At 41.1% G+C, this 23,462-nt stretch overlaps 1 protein-coding gene across 8 annotated transcripts in view; it reads left to right on the forward strand.

The window, feature by feature from the left end:
• Window positions 1-23,462, forward strand: part of KCNC2 (potassium voltage-gated channel subfamily C member 2) — a 145,583-nt gene that overhangs the window by 39,803 nt on the left and 82,318 nt on the right. The window lies entirely within an intron of this gene.

The raw sequence follows: 23,462 nt of genomic DNA on the forward strand, positions 1-23,462 counted from the left end.
CTATTTGGATCTCCATATCATCCTGGATGCATCCACACTTCTGTCCTGTTTTACAGGATTTAACTCAGCTCCATAAATTCATCCTGATTTGAAATATGACAGACAAGATCTTGGTATGTGAGCATATTAATTTTGTTTGATTGATTTATTTAAATCAGTTGCTCATGAAAATGAGAGATGATGACTTTGGCAGGCACAACATATGCATGCTCCCCATGTGTGGCTGTGTCACCACACCTCAATCCAGTGCCCTTACACTGTCATTTGTGGGTCTCTCCTGAACAAACATTCTCTATTTTGCTGAAAGGAATGATGGACAAAACTCCTTTGAGTGTTAATATGAGAACAACAATCTTAGTTTCAGCTGCATCATAAGCCAAATTTGATTCCAACTCTACAGAAAAGAAAGGCTTATAAAGACACTGAACCATTAGGCCTGCCAATTTGGCCATTATATTTGCTTTCTGTAAATCACAATATTTATGATTTAAGGTCCTTCCTGCACTCATCTAGTTCAAAACCACATTATGGAAAATAGGTCTTGCAAAATTTTTGTTGAAAAAATCAGGTAGATTGGTGTCTTGAGTATTACTTTGTGGAGAAAATGAGAATTAGATGTTTAGTGGAATTTTCAACAAATGTGTTCTAATCATTTGAAGTATCCAAATTCATCTGGGGGTGTGAGGATTTATCAATAACTTCTACTAACCCTAAAAGTTTGGAACAATTCACCAAGGGTCACGGTAGATTCTCCATCACTGACAATATTTAAACATCAAGATGGGATGCAAGTTCTATGGCCTGTGTTACATAGGAAATCAGACTACATGATCACAGTGGTCCCTTCTGGCCTTGGAATCAATGAATGAATCTAATAGGATTCGGAGACTGAGATATATGTGTCTTGAGATGACTACTGTATAGTGTACATGAATGCAGTCAGATTGTGATGACTGGAGCCATTACTGTCTGAGTTCAGCCTGTATGAAATTAACTTCTGTGGCTGCTGGCTGACAAAAAGTCTGCAGGTTTCAGCTGTGGAGGATGATTACAATTTTTTTGGCGGGGAGGGAAATCCGCTTATTCAGCAGCCATGAATATATGATTAGATATTACAGAGCAGATTCTCGGCTTCCAACCAGTCCAGTTACCAGGACTGACAATCAGGCTTTTAAAGTGCCTGCTTTTCAATTATGCCTCTCTGTCAGGACTAGAGATGGAGGCAGATGGCTTTCAAGAGCAGAGCTATAAGCAGAAAATAAGTCAAAAGTAGTTCAAAAATTTAACAAAATACTCCCCCTGTGGCCAGTGTAGACAGCCTCTGTGCATGTGAATTTCTGTGTGGTGGGGAAAGGAAGAGAATCTTCACTTTATTAAAAAATATGTAAACCAAACTAAACACTCACTGAGTCCATCTGCTGCAATAACTTCTATTTATTGTACAGCTGTATGCTGGGATGCTAAAGGAAACAAGAATCATGAGTTGTGGATGCCAGAAGGAGATGAGTACATGTCTGATGGGTCCATAGCTTGTAGTATTTTTGTGGACTCTGGGGACTGAGCAATGTTGCTGCTGAATAGCATGGCCTTCACTGAAGCCAGAAATGCTCATGCCTTTGACACTGAAGAGTTGACATCCATGATATGAGGATATTGTGCCAATTTTGGAAGTTTGTTTCAGGGCAGTTTAATGTCTAGCAACTGTAGGGGTATAATCTACTAGAATTCTTTGGGGGGGGGTCAACAAGCATGTGGACCAAGGGCCGTCACCTTCAGCCCCCAACTAAAACCCCTCCAACACATTATTAAGGATCTACAACCTATCCTGAAGGATGACCCAACACTCTCACAAATCTTGGGAGACAGGCCAGTCCTTGCCTACAGACAGCCCCCCAACCTGAAGCGAATACTCACCAACAACCACATACCACACAACAGAACCACTAACCCAGGAACCTATCCTTGCAACAAAGCCCGTTGCCAACTGTGCCCACATATCTATTCAGTGGACACCATCACAGGGCCTAACAACATCAGCCACACTATCAGAGGCTCGTTCACCTGCACATCCACCAATGTGATATATGCCATCATGTGCCAGCAATGCCCCTCTGCCATGTACATTGGTCAAACTGGACAGTCTCTACGTAAAAGAATAAATGGACACAAATCAGATGTCAAGAATTATAACATTCATAAACCAGTCGGAGAACACTTCAATCTCTCTGGTCACGCAATCACAGACATGAAGGTCGCTATCTTACAGCAAAAAAACTTCAAATCCAGACTCCAGCGAGAAACTGCTGAATTGGAATTCATTTGCAAATTGGATACTATTAATTTAGGCTTAAATAGAGACTGGGAGTGGCTAAGTCATTATGCAAGGTAGCCTATTTCCCCTTGTTTTTTCCTACACCCCCCCCCCCCAACGTTCTGGTTAAACTTGGATTTATGCTGGAAATGGCCCACCTTGATTATCATGCACATTGTAAGGAGAGTGGTCAGTTTGGATGAGCTATTGCCAGCAGGAGAGTGAGTTTGTGTGTGTGGGGGGGGTGAGAAAACCTGGATTTGTGCTGGAAATGGCCCACCTTGATTATCATGCACATTGTAGGGAGAGTGGTCACTTTGGATGAGCTATTACCAGCAGGAGAGTGAGTTTGTGTGTGTATGGGGGTGGGGGGGTGAGAAAACTGGATTTGTGCTGGAAATGGCCCACCTTGATTATCATGCACATTGTAGGAAGGGTGGTCACTTTGGATAAGCTATTACCAGCAGGAGAGTGAGTTTGTGTGTGTGGTTTTTGGAGGGAGGTGGGGGGGGGTGAGAAAACCTGGATTTGTGCTGGAAATGGCCCACCTTGATTATCATGCACATTGTAGGGAGAGTGGTCACTTTGGATGGGCTATTACCAGCAGGAGAGTGAGTTTGTGTGTGGGGGGGTGGAGGTTGAGAAAACCTGGATTTGTGCTGGAAATGGCCCAACTTGATGATCACTTTAGATAAGCTATTACCAGCAGGAGAGTGGGGTGGGAGGAGGTATTGTTTCATGGTCTCTGTGTATATGTCTTCTGCAGTTTCCACAGTATGCATCCGATGAAGTGAGCTGTAGCTCACGAAAGCTCATGCTCAAATAAATTGGTTAGTCTCTAAGGTGCCACAAGTACTCCTTTTCTTTTTTCTTTTTACGAATACAGACTAACACGGCTGTTACTCTGAAACCAGTGATATAGTGTATTTAGATTTTCAGAAAGCTTTTGACAAGGTCCCTCACCAAAAGCTCTTATGCAAAGTAAGCTGCCACAGGATAAGAGGGAAGGTACTCTCATTGATTGGTAACTGGTTAAAAGATAGGAAACAAAGGGTATGTATAAATGGTCAGTTTTCAGAATGGAGAGAGAAAAATAGTGATGTCCCCCAGGGGTCTGTTCTGGGACCGGTCCTATTCAACATATTCATAAATGATCTGGAAAAAGGGGTAAACAGTGAGGTGGCAAAATTTACAGATGATACAAAATTACTAAAGATAGTTAAGACCCAGGCAGACTGCAAAGAGCTACAAAAGGATCTCTCAAAACTGGGTGACTGGGCAACAAAATGGCAGATGAAATTTAATGTTGATAAATGCAAAATATTGCACTTTGGAAGGCATAATCCCAACTATACATATAAAATGATGGGGTCTAAATTTGCTGTTACCACTCAAGAAAGAGGTCTTGGAGTCATTGTGGATGGTTCTCTGAAAACATCCACTCCACGTGCATGGGCAGACAAAAAAGTGAACAGAATGCTGGGAATAATTAAGAAAGGGATAGATAATAGGACAGAAAATATCATGTTGCCTCTATATAAATCCATGGTATGCCCACATCTTGAATACTGTGTGCAGATGTGGTCACCCCATCTCAAAAAGATATTCCGGAATTGGAAAAGGTTCAGAAAACGGCAACAAAAATGATTAGGGGTATGGAACAGCTTCCATATGAGGAGAGATTAATAACACTGGGACTTTTCAGCTTGGAAAAGAGACTGCTAAGGGGAGATATGATTGAGTCTATAAAATCATGACTGGTGTAGACAAAGTAGATAAGGAAGTGTTGTTTACTACTTCTCATAACACAAGAACTAGGGGTCACCAAATGAAATTAATAGGCAGCAGGTTTAAAACAAAAGGAAGTATTTCTTCACACAATGCACAGTCAACCTGTGGAACTCCTTGCCAGAGGATGTTGTGAAGGCCAAGACCATAACAGGGTTCAAAAAAGAACTGGATAAATTCATGGAGGATAGATCCATCAATGGCTGTTAGCCAGGATGGGCAGGGATGGTGTCCCTAGCCTCTGTTTGCCAGAAGCTGGGAATGAGTGACAGGGGATGGATCACTTGATGATTACCTATTCAGTTCATTTCCTCTGGGGCACATGGCACTGGCCACTGTCGGAAGACAGGATACTGGGCTAGATGGACCTTTGATCTGACCCAGTAGGGCCATTCTTATGTTCTTCTGTAGTTGTAGAAAGGAGACCATATGTGTATGTGTGGGGATTGGGGGTGGAGGTTATAGTAAAGGAATAGTAAGGAAAGCATAGAGGGGCACCCAACTGCCCATTCAGTGCATGGGATGGATGCACAAAGGGGTGGGATTAAGGTTGCACGGTCAACTGCAAATATGACAATTCCTAACTTTTGAGTGCTTGATTTTGCAATCTAAATAATGTTCTTTTATGTATTTTTTGTATGGCATATAGAATATTCTGTGCAAAATGGTATTGGAAAGAACTGGTTATATAAGGAAAATATCTCAGAATTTCTCAATTTTGACAAAAAACCCTCTCACATGTGAGAAATAGTAGCAAAGATGACTCTGTCTGTCTGTCCTATCTATCTATCTATCTATCTATCTATCTATCTATCTATCTATCTAGTGAAGAACCTTCTATTTTTGTCCCTTTGGGTAAAATACCACAATAATACAAGTCTTACTGTTCAAAAACTAAGCTTTCTGTGTCCAAATCTTTTAGGCCTTCTCCAGATTAAACAAACAAAGGAATGCAAACAAAACAAAAACATGAGCGGATACTATCAATTAATATAGAAAATCAGCTTGACACAGCTTTAAAGTCTATCATAGGGAATATTTTTCTTAGTTCAACCTTTAGTGTTTTTGCATCAATCTTTTCAGCAATGAGTATTATCTTTTGAAAAATGCAGCATTTACACTAGGTCCTATACATACACAAAATAGTTGTTCAGTCAGTTGTATTCCTGTCAGTTATATCTATACCAAAAGCCTTTTGCAGCTTTGAGAGGGATAATTCCCCGAAGAGCTGCTGGTCTTTTTTGTAAATTCTTTCACTTGTCTGAAACTAACTAATCAATTCAACATACAATCCTTTATTTAAACTTTGGGATTATCTTTCTGCCAAATATTCCTGTTTAAAGCATAGTTTCACTCTAAAAAACGACCACGTAAAATGGAACCTTCTTACTCAACAGATCTGTTCTTCATGCATATTAAGAGACATATCTGTTTACGTTAATGACAAAAATATTTTTTCTACCTTTCATTCACTGCACAGCTGTGAAAGTCCCTTCTTTTTTGTGCATCATCAGCAGAATTGTTTATTTATATAACCTCAGTGGGGCTAACCACTTTTTGGTGATACTAGTCAGCCTTGCCCAGCACAGCCATGGAGGCTCATGTAAACACAGTCCCCTTTGCAACAGTGACCTCAAGACAAAAACTGCCCCAAAGTGTTGTGATTGAATCATTAGTTTGGGCTCACTTTGCCATAGCAAAGAGAACCCTCTTCTTCAGAAAGTAACCAATGGAGGCTGGCAAAGTTCTTAAAATACTACCTAGTTTCCAATTACTTCACTCCTGGAAACTGGGAGGTTTCAAGTTGCCAGAGGAATAGAAGGCAAGGTGGGACTAGAATGTTTGGAGTACTTCTCTTGAACACCTGTCTAAATTTTCCCAGGATCATCCCTATTTTTAGGTAGCTGTACTAGGAAATCTTAAGGGTGCTTCTCAGTATACACTGCCTGCTGTCCAGTTTTATGAGCTCAGGGTCATCCTGGATGTCCTGTTTATTTGTGCCTCATAGGTGACAACCTTACCTTGAGGAGAGCAGGGGGGGTTGGGTGGTTGGGAATGAGGTTATGTCAAGTGCTTATCTGGAGGCTAATGGAAACTGAGAGAGTTTGTGTTGTGCACAGAAATGTCCAGGGAGGCGGCTTGAGGCTATTATGTAGTTGGCGTGGGGATCAATTTGAATACCATTAGAAAAGGAGTACTCGTGGCACCTTAGAGACTAACAAATTTATTTGAGCATTGTCTCTAAGGTGCCACAAGTACTCCTTTTCTTTTTGCAAATACAGACTAACACGGCTGCTACTCTGAATACCATTAGAGTGATCAAATTATGGACAATTATATGTATTCAATGTTTTCTTAGCATAAAGACAGTAAACTGAGAAAAATACATTGGGCTTAATCCTATACTCCTTGCACACTCAAAACCCCCATTGAAGACAAGATCAAGTTTTTATAATTGTAAGCATTGCATGAAAAAAGTACTGACAGCTTTTTCTTCTGATCTTAAATTTCACTTTATGGGTGGTTTCTCTGTATGAGTTTTACCTTTGTTAAGGTAATATCTTCTTAATTATATTTTAGTCTGTAATCTGAGTGCTGCTTTTTCAGTAGTGTGGCTATATGGACTGAAAAATGAGAATATTCCCCAAATCCCTTTAGTCTGTTTCCATGTGAAATTGTATATTTTGTGAGTCTTTGGCAATAAAGCATTAGATGCATAAAACCGTGAAATACATGAAAAACCTGAAAGCATCATATAAAAAATTGAATCTCTAAATGTATAAAACTCACATTGCACATCATCGAGCTACACATTTAACAGTTTTCCCTGAGCATTAGGAAGCTAGAGCTGGAACGATCATGAATATTTTATCCTGAGAGATGAAAAGTAACCATGTCACAAACAGAGGACCTTCTGCATTTTTTATTTTGTTTGTTCCCTTTTTTGTTTTTGTTTTTTGTATGGATGAATCAGCCTTTTATCTTCCCAAAACTAACTCAATGGAAATCATTTTAGATGGTAAGGCTCATTGCTGAGGACAGAGCTCAGCTGCAACAGGTTCCCTCAGTGATGAACTACGCTAAGGTGCAGCTCATGACTGTCCCTAGCAGATGTTTGTTTCTTCAGTCAGTGGGGGTTCTGTGGAAAAAATGCCAGGAAAAGGGAGGACTGAAAATGTAGTGCTGAATGCCAGAAAGAAAACGTTATCTAAACCCTTAGTGCTCTCTTTAGTTGCAATAATGATCTGCAACCTTCTGAATTAGGTAAAACTACAGGAACTAGAGAAGGTCATAAATTTTGGCTTTTTGTTATTTATTATTTTGTATTACCATAGTGCCTAAGAGCTCCAGTGCTGGGCCAGGACCTCATTGTGCTAGGTGCTAAACATAAAGATGGTCCCTGCCCCAAAGATGTTACAGTCTGAGTATAAAACAAGAGACACAGAGGAATACAAGGAAACAATGAAACAATATTGGTCAGCACAATAGCGAGCTAACTGTTGTCAAATTTTTTGTAGGCAAGGGGAGTTTTAGGAACAGATTTAAAGGAGAACAGTGCAGTGCTTTGCAGATATTTATGGGGAATACCTTCCAAGTGTGAGAGACAACATGGGAGAAAGCATGAAGGTGCTTGTTTGAAAATTTATTAAGTGGGCGATGGAGGCTGGCATCATGGTGAGGCAGAAGCTGACCTTCCAATACTGAGTGAGAGATGATAGGTAACATGGGGATAAGCTTTGAAAGGGAAGACAAGTAGCTTAAGTTTGATACAATGGAGAAGGGGGAGCCAGTGAAAGCATATGATGACTAACTAGTTAAAGCTAAGAGAATGATCTTTGAAGCAGCATTCTGAATGGATATGAGCTGGGCAAGATTGCATGTGTGAAGGCCAGAGAAAAGGATTTTGCAGTAATTGAGACTCAAGATGATGTGTGCCTGGATGAGCATTTTTGCTATGTGGATAGATTGGAAATTTTAGAGATGTAATGCAGAAAAAATCTGCAAGACTTAGACATAGACCTCTTTTTAAGTCCTCACATTCATTCTGAGTCAGAGATGACAACCAAATAATGGGTCTGAGTGACAGCCAGGATCATGGTGGTGTCCACAATGATTGTGAAACTCTTTGACAGGCCAACATATTGGAGAGAAATTGGCCAGCCCATTGAAGATGTCCTTTCTAGTACTGTGATGGGCTAGATTGTTTTGAGGAGAAATCATGCTGGTAAACTCTCAGACAACATACTTTTGTCTGATTCAGTAGGTAGACTATGGTGCGGTGCACCTTGATAATGCATTATTTTTGTCTGCAGAATTATTTCAGTGCCAAACCGGAGTTTCTTACACAGCTCAGCCACAGACCGAGATAACTCTGTTGCCTCAGTTTATATTATTTAAATTAATTTTTTTAAAACAATATTTTGTGGTTTTTCTTCCTTTAGGGCTTCTTGCCCACTGTTTTTCTGTCCTTTTAAAATAAAGTTAATTTTAGCTGTTTTTCACTTTTTAAGTCTGTTTAACTTACAGCCTACTCTCATTTTTCCTGTTAATCAAAGAGTTCTCTCTTTGGGACTAGATGTCAGGGAAGTTAACTGATCATGTCAGCACAGTCTCCCAAGATGTTATTGCACGTACATAGTTGCTACAATAGGAATAAAGAAATGATCTCTCCATGTTGTAGCTCGAAGCAGTGAGGAGGAGAGCCTTCAGCAGGTGACAATATTTATTTATTATGGATGCTGAAATCAGTCAATCATGCTGAAGCTGTAGTTGTAAGGAGGCCATCTGACCTTCTGTGGATAGAGCAGATGACTATATTTTTAGGGCATTGAACCATTGGTAACTAAACTTGAAAAATGGTTCTTTCAAAAAAAGTATTAATGCCTCAAGATAGTGGAGAGTACCTGGGAGTAGTCATAATTGGTACACCATTCTCTAGGGGGCAGATCTTCAGCTGGTGTAAATTAAGAACACAAGAATATAACAGCTACCATACCAGGTCAGATCAATAGTCCATCTAGCCCAGTATCCTGTGTCCGAGAGTGGCCAGTACCAGAGCTTCAAGGAGAGTGTACAAAACAGCGCAATTCTGGAGTAATCCTCCCATCTTCTACTCCAGGCTTCTGGCAATCAGAGGTAAGGTCGCCTCAAGCATGGGATTACATCTCTGACCATTTTAGCTAATAGTCATTGATGGATCTCTCCTCCGTGAACTTATCTAGTTCTTCTTTTAAGCCAGTTAAACTTTTGGCCATCACAACATCCCATGATAATGAGTTCCACAGGTTGTGCATTGTGTGAAGAAAGTATTTCCTCTTGTTTGTATTAAACCTGATGCTTATTAATTTCATCAACAGACCCCAGGTTTTTGTATTGTGGTGAAGGATACATAATACTTGTCCATTCACTTTTTCCACACCATTTATTATTTGATAGACCTCCATCATATCCCCCCTTATTAATCTCCCTTTTTTAAGATGAACAGCCCTAATCCTTTTAGTCTCTCCTTGTATGGAAGCTCTTCCATCACCTTGGTCATCTTTGTTGCCCTTTTTCAGTTCCACTACATCCAGGATTCAGGGTCTGGGTACACCATGGATTTATACAGTGGCATTCTGAAAATTTCTGTCTTATTTTCTATCCCTATCATAATAGGTCTGAACATTCCGTCAGCCTTTTTGTCTGCTGTTGTGCACTGAGCAAAAGTTTTCTGGAGAACTATGCAGTAACTCCAAGATCTCTTTCTTGAGTGATAACAGCTAATTTAGAACCTACCACTAGATATGTATAGTTGGGATTATCTTTTTCAGTGCGCATTACTTTGATGAATGTTGAATTTCATCTGCCATTTTGTTGCACAATCACCCATTTTGTGTCATCCCCCTGTAACTCTTTGCAGTTAACTATCTTGAATAATTTTGTATAATCTGCAAACTTTGCCACTTCACTGTTCACTCCCTTTTTCAGATCATTTATGGATGTATTGAACAGCACAGGTCCCAGTACAATTCTTGGGGGACTCCACATTGTTATGGATGCATTGACTTCAATGACAGGTTTCACCAGCTGAGGATTTTTCCCTAGCTCTTGTTCTCCATTGCTTGAGGGTGCACACTAAAATGTACAGTTACAATTTTGTTCTAAATATATCTTCCCTACCTGTCAGTATAAGGGACGAGCCATGGAACTTCAAACCACATCCACAACTTCTCATTTGAAACTTTGAAACTCAAAGAATGCCTCCTCCCCGCCCCTGCCCTCCCCCCCCCAATGCTGTGTGCTTAAAACATCTAGGATAGATGTTTTTAATTCTGAGTTTAATAAAAATTGCAACACTGTAGATACATGGCAGCTCAAAAATTTGATCATATTTATAAGGGAGAAGATTAAGATGCCATGTCTCAACCGGAGTATAAGGAAGTCCACAGCTGGGCCACGCTAGGGAATTAATTGTGATTCATATCTCAACAGGCTATCAGTCACATAATCCCTGTCCCCCAAATCACATGATTTATAAGGAAAATCAGACATAGGTAGAGCTGAGCCTGAACTCACGTTACAGGGCCAGCTCACCTTGTGCAGGTACCAAAGGAAGTAAATAGTTCACTTTCAAAGATTTAAACTTGAAATCAAAATGAATACACATTATTGCTTACACCTTTTTTTTTTTTTTTGGACTTTTCATTTATACTGAAAACCTCACTTCAAAGGAATAGATCTGAAGAGGAAGCTCTCCAATATAGCATTGCACAGAATCATTACGCGATACTCTTCACATCTCTTTCAGAATTTATACAAACCAATCCCATTTCTTTTGGTGCATAAACTTCAGAATATTGCAAAGGTTCACAAGCCTTTAGGCTTTTCTCTTATAAACATATGTTTATGCCAATAGAATATCACGAGTATTCTGCACATTATTACATTCATGCCCCCAATCAACATTGAATCAGAATGTAAAACAGATGGAATTTATTTGCTCATGAATTATGCAAAATGATAGTTCCCGCATTTTCATTGGCAAATGAGCTAATGGCTATGTGTGTGGGCTGTGTACTAATGCTGGACTATGATTGCTTTGAATCACTATCTCTGCTTTCAAGTACACCTGTTCTCCATTGTGATTTTCAGCTGGAAAATCTGCCATCTGGATTGAGATCAGTTTTTTGAATAAAAAATGAATGGATATAAATTTAGGTCACAACAATTTTCTCAGCCAAAAAAACCCCCAAATGCTTTTTCTGTATGGAACTTAGTGACAATTAAAAAAATTGTGTAGAAAGACAACTTACTGATATAGAGTAAATAATTTCATATTGCATTCTAATGGACCATGGAAGCTGAAAATAATGGATATATGCAAAGTGTCAGCAAACTGCTTTAAATTTTGCAGATTGCAGTTGATCAAAACACAGGGCTTGGCTCAAAGTTACTGTTCATTAAAATCCTACTTTCTTCCAACTGAATGGCTAACAGAAAATTATAATGTTACTGCAGTAATTGTACTTGATGCAAAGAAACTATGGAAATAAATAGGGAATGATGTGAACCAGTAGATGATAGGGCATACCACCTGATCATTACCTAACTTTGCTCACACACACATTTACTGCTTCACTTACTTTATTATGTAACCTATCAAGGCTTGGGTAAGACCTCTTTTGACTTAAAAAAATCTTCCTCTTTTTGGTTTGGAAAATTTCTCCACAACCTAGTACAGTAGCAGAACAAATACAGGAATTTGTAGTAGTCTGATTTATGTAAGATGGAATAGTATAAGTAATTGGACAGTACACTTTATAGCTGGAAGAATAATCTTTTATCTTGTTTTGTCTCCTCTTGTGAGCAAAAACAGTTCCTGGTTCTAAATATGATTTACTGAAAGCAATCAGTACTGTGTACAGAGTAATATGAATATCCAGTATTAGGAAAATTAATGACTCTTGCTCTTCTCACTCCTCAGAGCCTAGACTGTAAAATTGAAGATCTGAACCAAATTATGCTTATGTTTACACTTGTGCAACCCATTGCCTTTAGTGGGATTGTAGGTGTGTAACTGACACTGGAATATGGCCCATGATTTAGCACTTAACAAGCAAACTGTGTGATTAAAAATGTTTCCCTGTGTGTTAATGCTTCATTCTACTCACTGTTCAGCTATGGTCAATATTTCATGTCATTCTTTTATTTTGCTGGGTGGTTGTATTTAGAAGTTGATTTAAATGGTTTTAAAGGAAACAAAGTGTCTTCAAGGGGGAGTGTGTTGCTGCCAATATGGAATCATGCATTAATGATGAGCCCTGCTGACAGCTGCTCATTCACATTTGTCTTCATTATGTAAAGCACCGTCTGTCAGGAATGAACACTGTCTGACTTACAGTAGAATAGAACCACTGGATCTAAACTATTAATAAGTGAAAAGATTATCTGGTCACACACACACACACACACACACACACACAAATTAGAAAACTCGTGGGTTTCCCACTGATTTGAAATAAAGAAGCATCAGCACCTACCTACGGTGTTTACTGCAGTTGACTACTTTCATATGAAATCTGGTATGACCCCAATTTAGCAAAGTACATCTGTTGCTTCTGTGAACTACACACACAGGTTTTGTCTATTCAGCAAGCTAGTGGGTGACAAGCCGAGCTGTGACTCTCCAGCATACTAGCTTGTCATGCTAATGTCCCATGTGGTCACTACTACAGTACAGTGAACCTCTTGCCACACTCTGGGACTTTCACCGAACAGTAGTTGTGATCACATGGGACGTTACTGCTCAGCAAGCAAGTGCACTGTAGAGTCACACACCCTGTCTTGCTGCACACTAACCCACAGTGTGGACAAGCCTTAGATAAACATTCAGCATCAAAGCACTAGATTAGTGATACAAGTCAATAGAAAGACATTTAGGGTATGTCTACATGGTATTTTGGAGCTTGCAGGAGCGAGCCTCCTAGCCCAAGTTGATTGACTCAGGCTAGCGGGATTTGTGCTAGCCCTCTAAAAATGGCTGTGTAGACAGTGGTTTGAAGAGTTGACTTGGGCTGAAGCTTCGGCTCTGAAGCGCTCTCCCTTCCTTAGGATTTCAGAGCCTGAGCTCCAGACTCAGCTGCAACTTCAAAGCGCAGCCCACACAGCCATTTTCAGACATCTAGCACAAGCCCTGCTAGCCTGAGTTGATTGGCTTGGGCTAGGAGGCTCACTCTCACAGGTTCCAAAATGCTGTGTAGACATACCCTCATTGACTCCAATAGGCGTAGGATCATGTTCGTTCTGAGCTATTGTATTGGTTTTGGAAACAGAGTGAAGATACCCAGATTCTTTTTTCCCAGGAATTCAGGTTGAAATTGTTCACTTCCATCATTTTGGAACCAACAAGCTCTGAAAGTAAATAATAAAAGATTAGGAAGACCAGAACAGAAAAGAAAGATAATGGCTAATTTGAAATGGAGTAATTATACTGCTTGTTGTTTTACACTAGGTATGTAATGTGGAAATATTTTCAACTGAGGAATGCAAAGTAAGTATCTTTGGCCTGAATCTGAGAGATTAATTTGGAGACAAATCCAGGGAGAAATAAAATACATGGAGAAAACTAAATGCAGTGATACACTAGGGTGTTTACAACCTCAGTGTCAGCTCATATGTAACAAGAGAAAAAAAAAAACGTAAGACAAATTTGCAATAGGGACTTGAACACCAGTCTTGATCCAGAAGGTTGGGATTCCATATGTGCCAACATACACTTTTGCAGTGACCTTTAATGGATACAAAAGAATGTTATTCAAATTGAGACTTGGTAAAATGAAGTAAAGAATCATGACAGCTGTGGTTGTAGGAATTGTAAGGCAGGTTCATTTTATTCACTAGTTGTGAGGGTTGCTATAATGTTAAGGACTGAAAGTCTGTACAATTCTTGATACCAAAATATGTGAAAATCCCAAATTATGCATCCTTGGGGATGTTCATATAATTTACCTAATCCCAAACTAAAGTGTTACTAAGAACTATAGTATAATAACTAAGAAATAAAGACTGCATAATTGAAAATCTTTCTCATGCCTAAATATAGTTATAGATGTCTAAAAGAAGTGCTATATGCACCTAGAAAAAGTATCCTTTCAGCTATCTGATAGAAATAACGTATTTCAGGATATGTTGTCTGAGCCATGCTTCTAGATATATATGGTGTCACTAATAGTTCAATGTATAAATAGAGATGATAGAATGTATGCACTGTTAGTGTTTCTATGTTGACATCTACATAATTTTACACAACCTGTTCTCTGTCACATTTAGCCATTTTAAACATAATTAGTGTATTTAGTTAAAACTTAAAAATATAAAAAGAAAATCATCACACATACTGGAATTATTTTTGTGTGTGAATTTTGCCCCTGGATTACTAAATTAGCCCATAGGAAGCATTCACGCAGTTTTCCTACTATATGTTAGCTAGTGTGTCAGTAAACAAAAAAACAAACAAACAAAAAAGTATTTTAGAAAAGGTTCACTCCTTGAAATTTTAAGAAGCAATAAAAACTTCATCTAAGCAATTTGTGTCCAGTTGTCCCAGGTTGTAGGTCCAGGAAGAAGTCATGTTGGTTTTAATATGTTCTTTAATTTTACCTCCTCAAATATTCAGCATGTCAAAATGAGCAATAAGCGGAGTTGTGGTTTTTTTTAATGCACTTTCCTCCAGTGCTAGGCACAGTGTTCAGGATTGTCTAAGTTGTCTGAATGCTGCAGATTTTGAACAAAGGAACATTGTATGCTGTCTTCCCCTTTCAAAGTCTTCCCCCTGTAACCAAGCTCTGCAAACCTTTCATAATGGAACACACCACTAGGTAATACCTAATTTTGTTAATAGCTAGCACTTTGAGATGTGTAAAACTGGGTCATGTTTCATTTTCCCCCTGCCCACTCCAGCAGATACCACCAACTCCTCCAACAGGCCTGGGCTCACTCTTAATCTTTTGCTGTTGATACAGTGACTTGCTTCCCTCCTGTTGTCTCCAGAGCACATGTTGCTGACATCTTCATTTTTCCTTGGCTTTTCAGAGGCTGGCTGATTGCTCTACTTCAACCATCTAATCTGTTTCCTGAATGACAGAGAACACATTTAAGGGTTAAGGCTGCCTACATTCCCATTCATTGGCAACAGGGACTCTATGCACTTATTGATCCTTGTATTGGTGATGCTCACATTCCTCTCAACCTAGGGTCTTATACAGGGGTGGCCAACCTGTGGCTCCGGAGCCACATGCGGCTCATCAGAAGTTAATATGTGGCTCCTTGTGTAGGCACTGACTCCGGGGCTGGAGCTACAGACATCAACTTTCCAATGTGTCGGGGGGTGCTCACTGCTCAACCCCTGGCTCTGCCACAGGCACTGCCCCCGCTCCATCCCTTCTCGCCCCCTTCCCTGAGCCTGCCGTGCCCTCGCTCCTCCCCCCCCGGCCCCGAGCCTCCTGCACACCACAAAACAGCTGATCAGGAGGTGCGGGGAGAGAGGGGAGGCGCTGATCGGTGGGGCTGCTGGTGCGTGGGAGGCACTGGGAGTTGGGGGGGCAGGGAGCTGATTGGGGGCTGCTGACTTATTACTGTGGCTCTTTGGTACATTGGTAAATTCTGCCTTCTTCTCAGGCTCAGGTTGGCCACCCCTGGTCTAATACGTCTTGTAGTAGTCTACAGTGCTAGGGTCCCCGTTTATAGAATAGAGTTACAGCAGAACCTCAGTTACGAACACCTCAGGAATGGAGGTTATTCATAACTCTGAAATATTCCTAACTCTGAAGAAAATGTTATGGTGTCTTCTTTCAAAAGTTTACAACTGAACATTGACTTAATACAGCTTTGTAACTTTACTATGCAGAAGAAAAATGCTGCCTTCCTTTTATTTTTTTAGTGGTTTACGTTTACCACTGTATTTGCTATTTTTTTGTCTCTGAGGCTGCCTGATTGTGTACCAAGTGAGGTGTGTGGACGACTGGTCAGTTTTTAACTCTCGTGTTCATAACTCTAAGGTCCTACTGTATGTGAATCCCTAGAATTGGAATTTCTAGTACCTCGCCTTCCTTGGTGAATTTTCCAGGTACTTGATGAGATGCATTGGTGCTCACTTTTTCTTTGGGATAGTCTGAGTCAAGAACCAGGATAATGATACTTTTTCTAGTCAGAGGAATGGAAAGCAGAACCCTTTTGTTAGATCATTTTTATCCTGGCAATGTGCTACAAACAGTTCTGGTGGTGGCCACATGGTAAACTGTGTCCTGGAGCAACCTTAAACCAAAATGCACATAATAAGGAACAAGATGACTCAGAGAGTGAATATGCTAGTCATAAAGCATTCAGTGTTTCTAGCCCTTTCAGAGTCATCAGTTACTGTTCACAGGGGATTTAGGATAAAAAGGTGGAAGAGAACAGGATGACTGAGGCAGAAATGTGAGTCGTTTGTGAACTACTATTGTTGCTGGTTGCCTTCATTTAAGGAATGTGCAAAATACCCATCTCCCTTCACAGCAAGTGATTCTATCACATTAATAGTTACTAAAGCTATTCTAGCAGCACTTCTCCGTTATTCAAGATGGACTAATATGCTGTTTGTTCTCTTATAATACATCTAAAATATGAAGTTTTTTTTGGTGATGATTTCATATTTTTCACATTTGTGTTCAGTCTCCTTTGCTTAATTTAGTGTTGCCGGACAGTTTTCATCTCCAGATGCAGATACATAAAATTAGCTTAGTGTATTGACACAGATCAGCCATGGTATTCAGCGCACAAATCCTCTGGGCACATAGCTATTTCCCATGTTGCTTTTGCTGCTGAGTTAAAATAAACAAGTGAAAAAATGGAAGAATTGCTCTGCAGAAATGAACTCTGTTGTAGCTTTGAGGTAGTGACGCTATAATTAAAACTGAGACAGGCATTCCATTGAAATCTCCTCTTTTCGATTGTTCATACTTTCTCAGAAATTCTTTGGGGGGCTGCAATTTTTGATATTTGAGCTCATCCAACAGATGAATTTTTTTGAGGAAATTTTGAATCGAATTGTGAGCGGGGGTGGGAATGCACATTTCTGTGCAGACTTTTTGTGTGTTTATTTTTGCATTCAGCTAACTGAAAAATACTGTTTAACACACAACTTCAAATGTTGGTTCACATTCCACTTATATTACTCATATGAGTAGCCCATTGAATTGGGGCAACCTTAATTCTGGAATTGTGTAATTGTAAGGTTGCAAAGTCAAGCACTCTGAAGTTCTTTTAACATAGGTTTGCTGGATGTATTTTAATATAAAATACTGGTGTCTGTTAAAAATTTCCATGCCCCCTCACTTCATTTCTTTCTGGTATGTTGTGAAACTTGTTTACCAAGCTGCTTCTCTTCCCAGTGGTGGCTACACTTCACTGGTGAAGGATATGTCTACACAACAAAGACAAACGTGTGGCTAGCCCATGCCAATTGACTCAAGGTCATGGGGCTTGGGCTGAGGGACTGATTCATTGTGTTGTAGACTGGGTCCGGAAGTCTATGCAACAGTGAAACAGCCCTGTAGCCTGAACCCCATGAGCCCGAGTCAGCTGGCATAGATCAGCCGAGGGTTTTTCTTTTCTGTGTAGAAATAAACATACCGGCCTTGATCTTGTAATGATCTCTGTGCCAGTAGATCCCTGCACCCATGCTAAGACCCATTGACTTCAACTGAAGTCAGCAAGGCTCTGAATGGGAACATTGAACTTGTTGCAGATTAAAATTAATTATTACCTGTGTAAGTCTTTGAAGAATGAGGTCCCTAGTGTGTGTGAGAAGTTTTAGAATCCTTTGCAGTGAAATACTATATAAATATAAAGGCATTATTCTGAGAAAGGGAAAATGACAAATACTGTATCGATTGTTTTTAAGGATGTAAAATGTGTAGACTGCAATAAAATCCATTTGGGGGAAAAATCTTTACCAAGTTTTCTGAAACCATAAAAAGAATTATACAGTGAGCCTTTGTCTTTGACAATTCTTAGTACATCCCATGACTTAGTAACTAAATTAGTGTTCTTTGTTTTTGTTTGTTTAGTTTTAAGCAAAAGAAAACCCAGTAAAAGTTATAACAAGGCAGAGAGAAAGAACTCTCAGGAGAAGAGAAAAAATTGTTGCCAGATTACCAAAGCTTTTAATGTGATGATGAGAAGTTGCAGCTTGAATAAAGAATAGGTTTGGGTTGTAACAAACAGCTTTCAGGACAGTGTTTGTTCATCTGCTGATCTAGAGCTAGAGGAATGATGTACTTTGCTCACCCTTTATTTCTTCTCCCAGTACCTAATTTTATTCCATATTTTAAATGTTTTCTTCTGTTAAAATATTTTATTTGTCTCCTTTTCCTTTCAGAACATTATTTTTAGCTTGAAATCAACAGGAAAAATGAAAACAGAGACTACTACAAAATCTTGAATAGCTCCAAAGAGCAGTTATGAAGAAATTTCGTTAACAAGTCTGTTCCTTACTTATGCTTTAGATACATATTGTAAGAATATTCTCACCAACGCTTATGAAAGGAGATTCTTCCCACTGTGGGTACTCTGTTGCGGGGGATGGTTTGTTTCTGTTCTCCTACTGAAATGCCACTGCTAAAGCGTTTTTCTTGTGGGGAGGATATTCACCTAGTTATCCCACTGGTCTATTCCAGCATCTAGGTGAGAAACACTCATACAGAAAATGTTATAAAAATGTCAGCATTTGAAAATGGATACCACAATTAGTTCTTATGCTCTGTTTAAGAGAAACATTAGGATTTCAGATACTGCTGCATGGTAACTGTTAATAGCTCCTACAAAAGGTACAGTTGGGCTATGCTTGTATTTGAGCTAGGGGTGTGATTCCCTGCTTACTTAGACATACCTGCCCTAGCTCTGCTCAAGCTAGTGCACTGAGAATAGTATGGTAGTTGTGATGAGCAGCAGCCTGGGCTAAGTGCCCCAAGTACATATTCACAGGTCCAGGTGGGTTTGTACTTGGGGCAGCCCATGCCACTGCTTGCCTGCTGTGATACTGTAGCCACACTATATTTTTAGCACACTAGCTTGAACAGAGTTAGTGCGGCTATGTGTACGCGAGCTGGGAATCACACCCCTCAGGTGTCAGGTAGTGGTAGCCTAAAAGAGAGGCTGTGGCCCTGCAAAGGGATCCACCAACCCCAGAGCTCTGCCTGAGTAAGTGTAAAGGTTTGATGTTTCAGAGTGAATGAAGAAGGTGTATAGGATTTATTTTCAAGTAGCTATTTAGCTAAATTTCATATGTTTTATTGTTCCTCATTCTGTGGGCCACCCACCATCTGTTTTGTCCACCTGCTGCATCCTCTTTGTCATACAAGTGGTGAGATCTCTGGAGCAGAGACTGTCTCCTTTGTTACATGTTTGTTCAGTGCCTCGCACAATGGTGCACTCATCCTTGGTTGGGTTCCTACGTGTTAGTGTAATAGTAGGTGGAAGGGAGACTGCACACAGTCCATACTCCATCTTCCAGCACTTTAACAATCATTTATTTAAAATATTATTTGAAAAGAAGTATTTTATTTCCACAGGAAAAAATTGCTTATTTTCAAATAGAGGGTTAAATTGTGGTCAATCTAGGAGAGTGGCGCAGGGCGTGGGACAGCTGCCTGCATCACAGATAGCAGTGTGAGAGGGTGTGACAGACTGCTGGGAATCAGCAACTGAACCAGCGTTCTGGTCAGTGCTTAATCAGTTAGACTGCCCGCACCCCTGGGAGGGCCTGATTAAGGAGATGAGTTCCTGATTACCAGATCAGATTGGGGCTGGGAAGGTAACGAGCTGATAAGTCTATTAATAAGAAGACTGAATAAAAGAATGCAGGAAGGAAGTGGAAGGGGTGGGGTGGGGTGGGGTGGGTGAGGGGAGAGAGAGAGAGAGAGAGAGAGAGAGAGAGAGAGAGAGAGAGAGCGCGCGCGCGCCAGCAAGCCAGACAGACAGACAGACAGGGCCTGACAAAGACACTTTCCCCCTAGGGTGACCAGATGTCCTGATTTTATAGGGACAGTCCTGATATTTGGGGCTTTGTCTTCTATAGGTGCCGATTTCCTTCCCCCCCCCATCCTGATTTTTCACACTTGCTGTCTGGTCACCCTACTTCCCTCTGCCCCTCCCCCCCACATTTTTTGGGGAGAAGGGGTAGAAAAGCTGGATAACCTTGTAAATACTGTGACTGCACTAATATGTAAAAAGTGGTGGAGTGAAACACTGTAAATAAACTGCACAGTGGTGTCTACGAGGTCTCTGAGAAGTCTGTGCAAGGCAGAAAGGATGGGAGCAGAGGGACCCCATCACTGGTGGGTACTTATTTGGATCCTGCCTTTATCCGTGCAGACAGAGACCCTGATGGGGGGAGCTGGTGTAATGGTTCGACAGGCTGGGAGATGGAGGAGATATTGCAATGGCTGGTGGAATCACAGAAGGAAATGCAGAAAACCTTGCAGACCTTCCTGTAGTCCCACCATTTGGAGGGACTGTCCGTGCTTGCATGGCAGGCTGAGCAGCAAAAAAGCCTGCATGAATTTATAAGGAAGTGAGACCAGGTGCAGCAACAACTACTTTAAAGTGCAATGAGTCCTGCAGCTGGGATCGGCAATCAAACACACGGGGTAGGCCTCTGCAAATGACCCCAACATCGTTTTGGTCATATTTGAGAGAATGGCTATTGGGGCAGGATGGAATAAGAGAACCTGGGCCCTGTGGCAAGCATCCTATTTAACAAGGGAAGCTCAGGTGGCCTACATGACTCTCAGTGTTGAGCAGGCAAGGGATAACAAAGTGGTGAAAGTGGCCATCCTTGACTTAGTGGGCCTTTCCACCGAGAAGTATCAGTAAGAATTATGAACCATCAGTTAGACTGGGGGATTATGACCCTGGGCATTTGCCAGAAAATTGACAGACTGGGCCAAGTGTTGATTGAGACCGGATACCCAAAGTGTGGGCGATATTATGAATGCTGTCATTCTTGAACAGTTCATTCAGTCTCCCGGAGAATACCCAGGTATGGGCCAGGTGGCATCAATCCATTACCCTAGATGCAGCAGTTAAATTAACAGAAGGGTTTGTAGAGGTGGACATTCCCAGTGTAGGACAGCAGTTTAAGGGACCAGATGTGGGGAGGAAGACCAGAGAACCTGCATTCAGAAAGGGTGCCAAGACTAACAGGGAGGGACCCAGGGAACACCAACTGGATTGAAGGCTGTCATGTGTTAGCTGTGTGGGTGGCAGGAACATATACAAAGAGATTGCTGTATATGGAGTGTGGGTTTACAGAATTCTGTGGTTGGGTTGGGACTTCCAAGCAGGGAGAAAGAAGGAAGTTACCAACCATTTCTGTAATGTTGGGGAGGAGGTATTAAGGAGGTGTGGTGGACACAGCCTCACACTGTTCACGAATAAGGGGGAAGTTGGTGAAACCCCATTGGATACTTCCTGGAGCAAAAGTGAGGCTTGAGTGGATACATAGGGATGAGAAACTCTGCCCCATGGCATAGGTGCCCCTTGAAGTTTGGGAGAAGATTAAAAGGAAGTGAGTTTCATATTGGATGGGTTGCCGCCACCCCCAATTTAAGCACAGGCTGTAAACGCTTCCTATTAGGGAATTAAAGAGGTGTCCAGGATCCCCAAAGGCGATCCCATGGCAAAGGAAACCCATGGGAAAGGATATAGAAGGGTTGGAAAATATTAGACAGGAGAACACAAACCAAAGAGAAAATAAAGGGGAGTACCCCTAGAGATGAAGGGGGAGGGAAAAAAAAGACAAGGAAATAGTCTTGGGGGTAAAGCTAACCTGAGCTCATTAACAGCAGTCAAGTGGCTGTCTGAACTCCCACCTCCGGAATGCCAGGAGGAGGGTATCCAAAGAGGAGTTTGGAGGATTTGCAGGACAAGCAACCATGGGTAACCAGGAGGAGAAGGGTCACCAGCAGACCCCTGCACAAAACAGAGGGTGAGAATGAGGGGAGGGGACTCCAAGTTGCCCCTGGTGTGAGGATCTGTTGACCAAAGTGAAATTATGAGGGTGATCTTCACCCATGAAATGTGTAGGTTTTTTTTTTTTTTTTTTTTGTGAGTGGAGAATGGGTGGATCCTAAAAGGGAATCTTAGATGATCACCCTGCGGGCAAAGAAAAGCTGAAGCTGAATACCACCTCTGGTAAAGGCAGGAGAGCCTGGGAAAAGAAACACCTTTCTGGTAGGCAAGGGGAAGAGGTGTGTGACAACTAAACCAGCACGCTGGTCACTGTTTAACCAGTAGGCCCCTGGGGAGGGCTAGATTAAAGAGAGAAGTTCCTAATTACCAGATCAGATGAGGCTGGGAAGGTAATGCGCTAGTTAGTAATGCGCTAATGGATAAAAGAGCACAGGAAGGAAGTGTAAGGAGAGGAGCAAGAGGGTGTGGTTGAGAGCTGACTGACTGGCTGGGCCTTACAAAAGGGAGCTCTGTGGGTGGAGACACCTTCCCTGCCTCCCTCTTGTTTTTTGAGAAGGGGTAGAAAAACTGGATAACATTGTAAATACTGTGACTGCACTAATATGTAAAAGGTGGTGGAGTGAAATGCTGTAAATAAACTGCATGGTGGTATCCACGAGAGAGAAGGTCACTCAGTGGTCTGTGTGAGGCAAAGAGGAGGGGAACAGAGGGACCCCATCATAGAAGGGTTTGAAGAAAACTCCAGAGAACCTCTCCACTGTTGTGCAGGTAGGTGAGAGGGGGTGGAGCTACCCCAACTCACCAGCCAATATAGCTGGCCCAGTGCATGTATGTTGTGTTGGGCATAGACTCAGCGCAATTAACTCCCTTTCTAGAGCAGTGGGGGAACTAAGAGGGAGATTCTAAGGTCCAGAAGTTATGCGCGTGTTACAAGAATGACTAGGTGAAAATTTGTGGTCTGTATTATGCAGGTGGTCAGACTAGATGATCATAAAAGTTATTTTTCTGGCATTAAACTCAATGAATTGTGACTCTTCTGTCATAATCTTTCTCCCAAACGGCTCTTGGGGCTATGCAATAATATACTACCTCTTCCTCTGGGCTCATCCAAAGGTCTGACTGAGCCCTTAGTTTTTAAAATACGTTATTTTTCTCCTCCCTATTCAGTGAGTATACCACTGCCTCACTCACCACACATCATCCAATTGGTGTGCCAAGAGCCAAATTTTCCTTTTGGTTATAATGATGTAAATCCAGGTGTTGAATTGCTCTGAATTTACTGTACTGTAATTGTGAAGAGAATTTGGTCCAGAGTGGGACAGAGAATCTCAGTATTCCTGCTTCATGCACCATGTTGTCCTGCGAATCTGTTTAT

The sequence above is a fragment of the Natator depressus genome, chromosome 1 (assembly GCF_965152275.1).
Source record: "Natator depressus isolate rNatDep1 chromosome 1, rNatDep2.hap1, whole genome shotgun sequence".
NCBI classification, from domain to species: Eukaryota; Metazoa; Chordata; order Testudines; family Cheloniidae; genus Natator; species Natator depressus.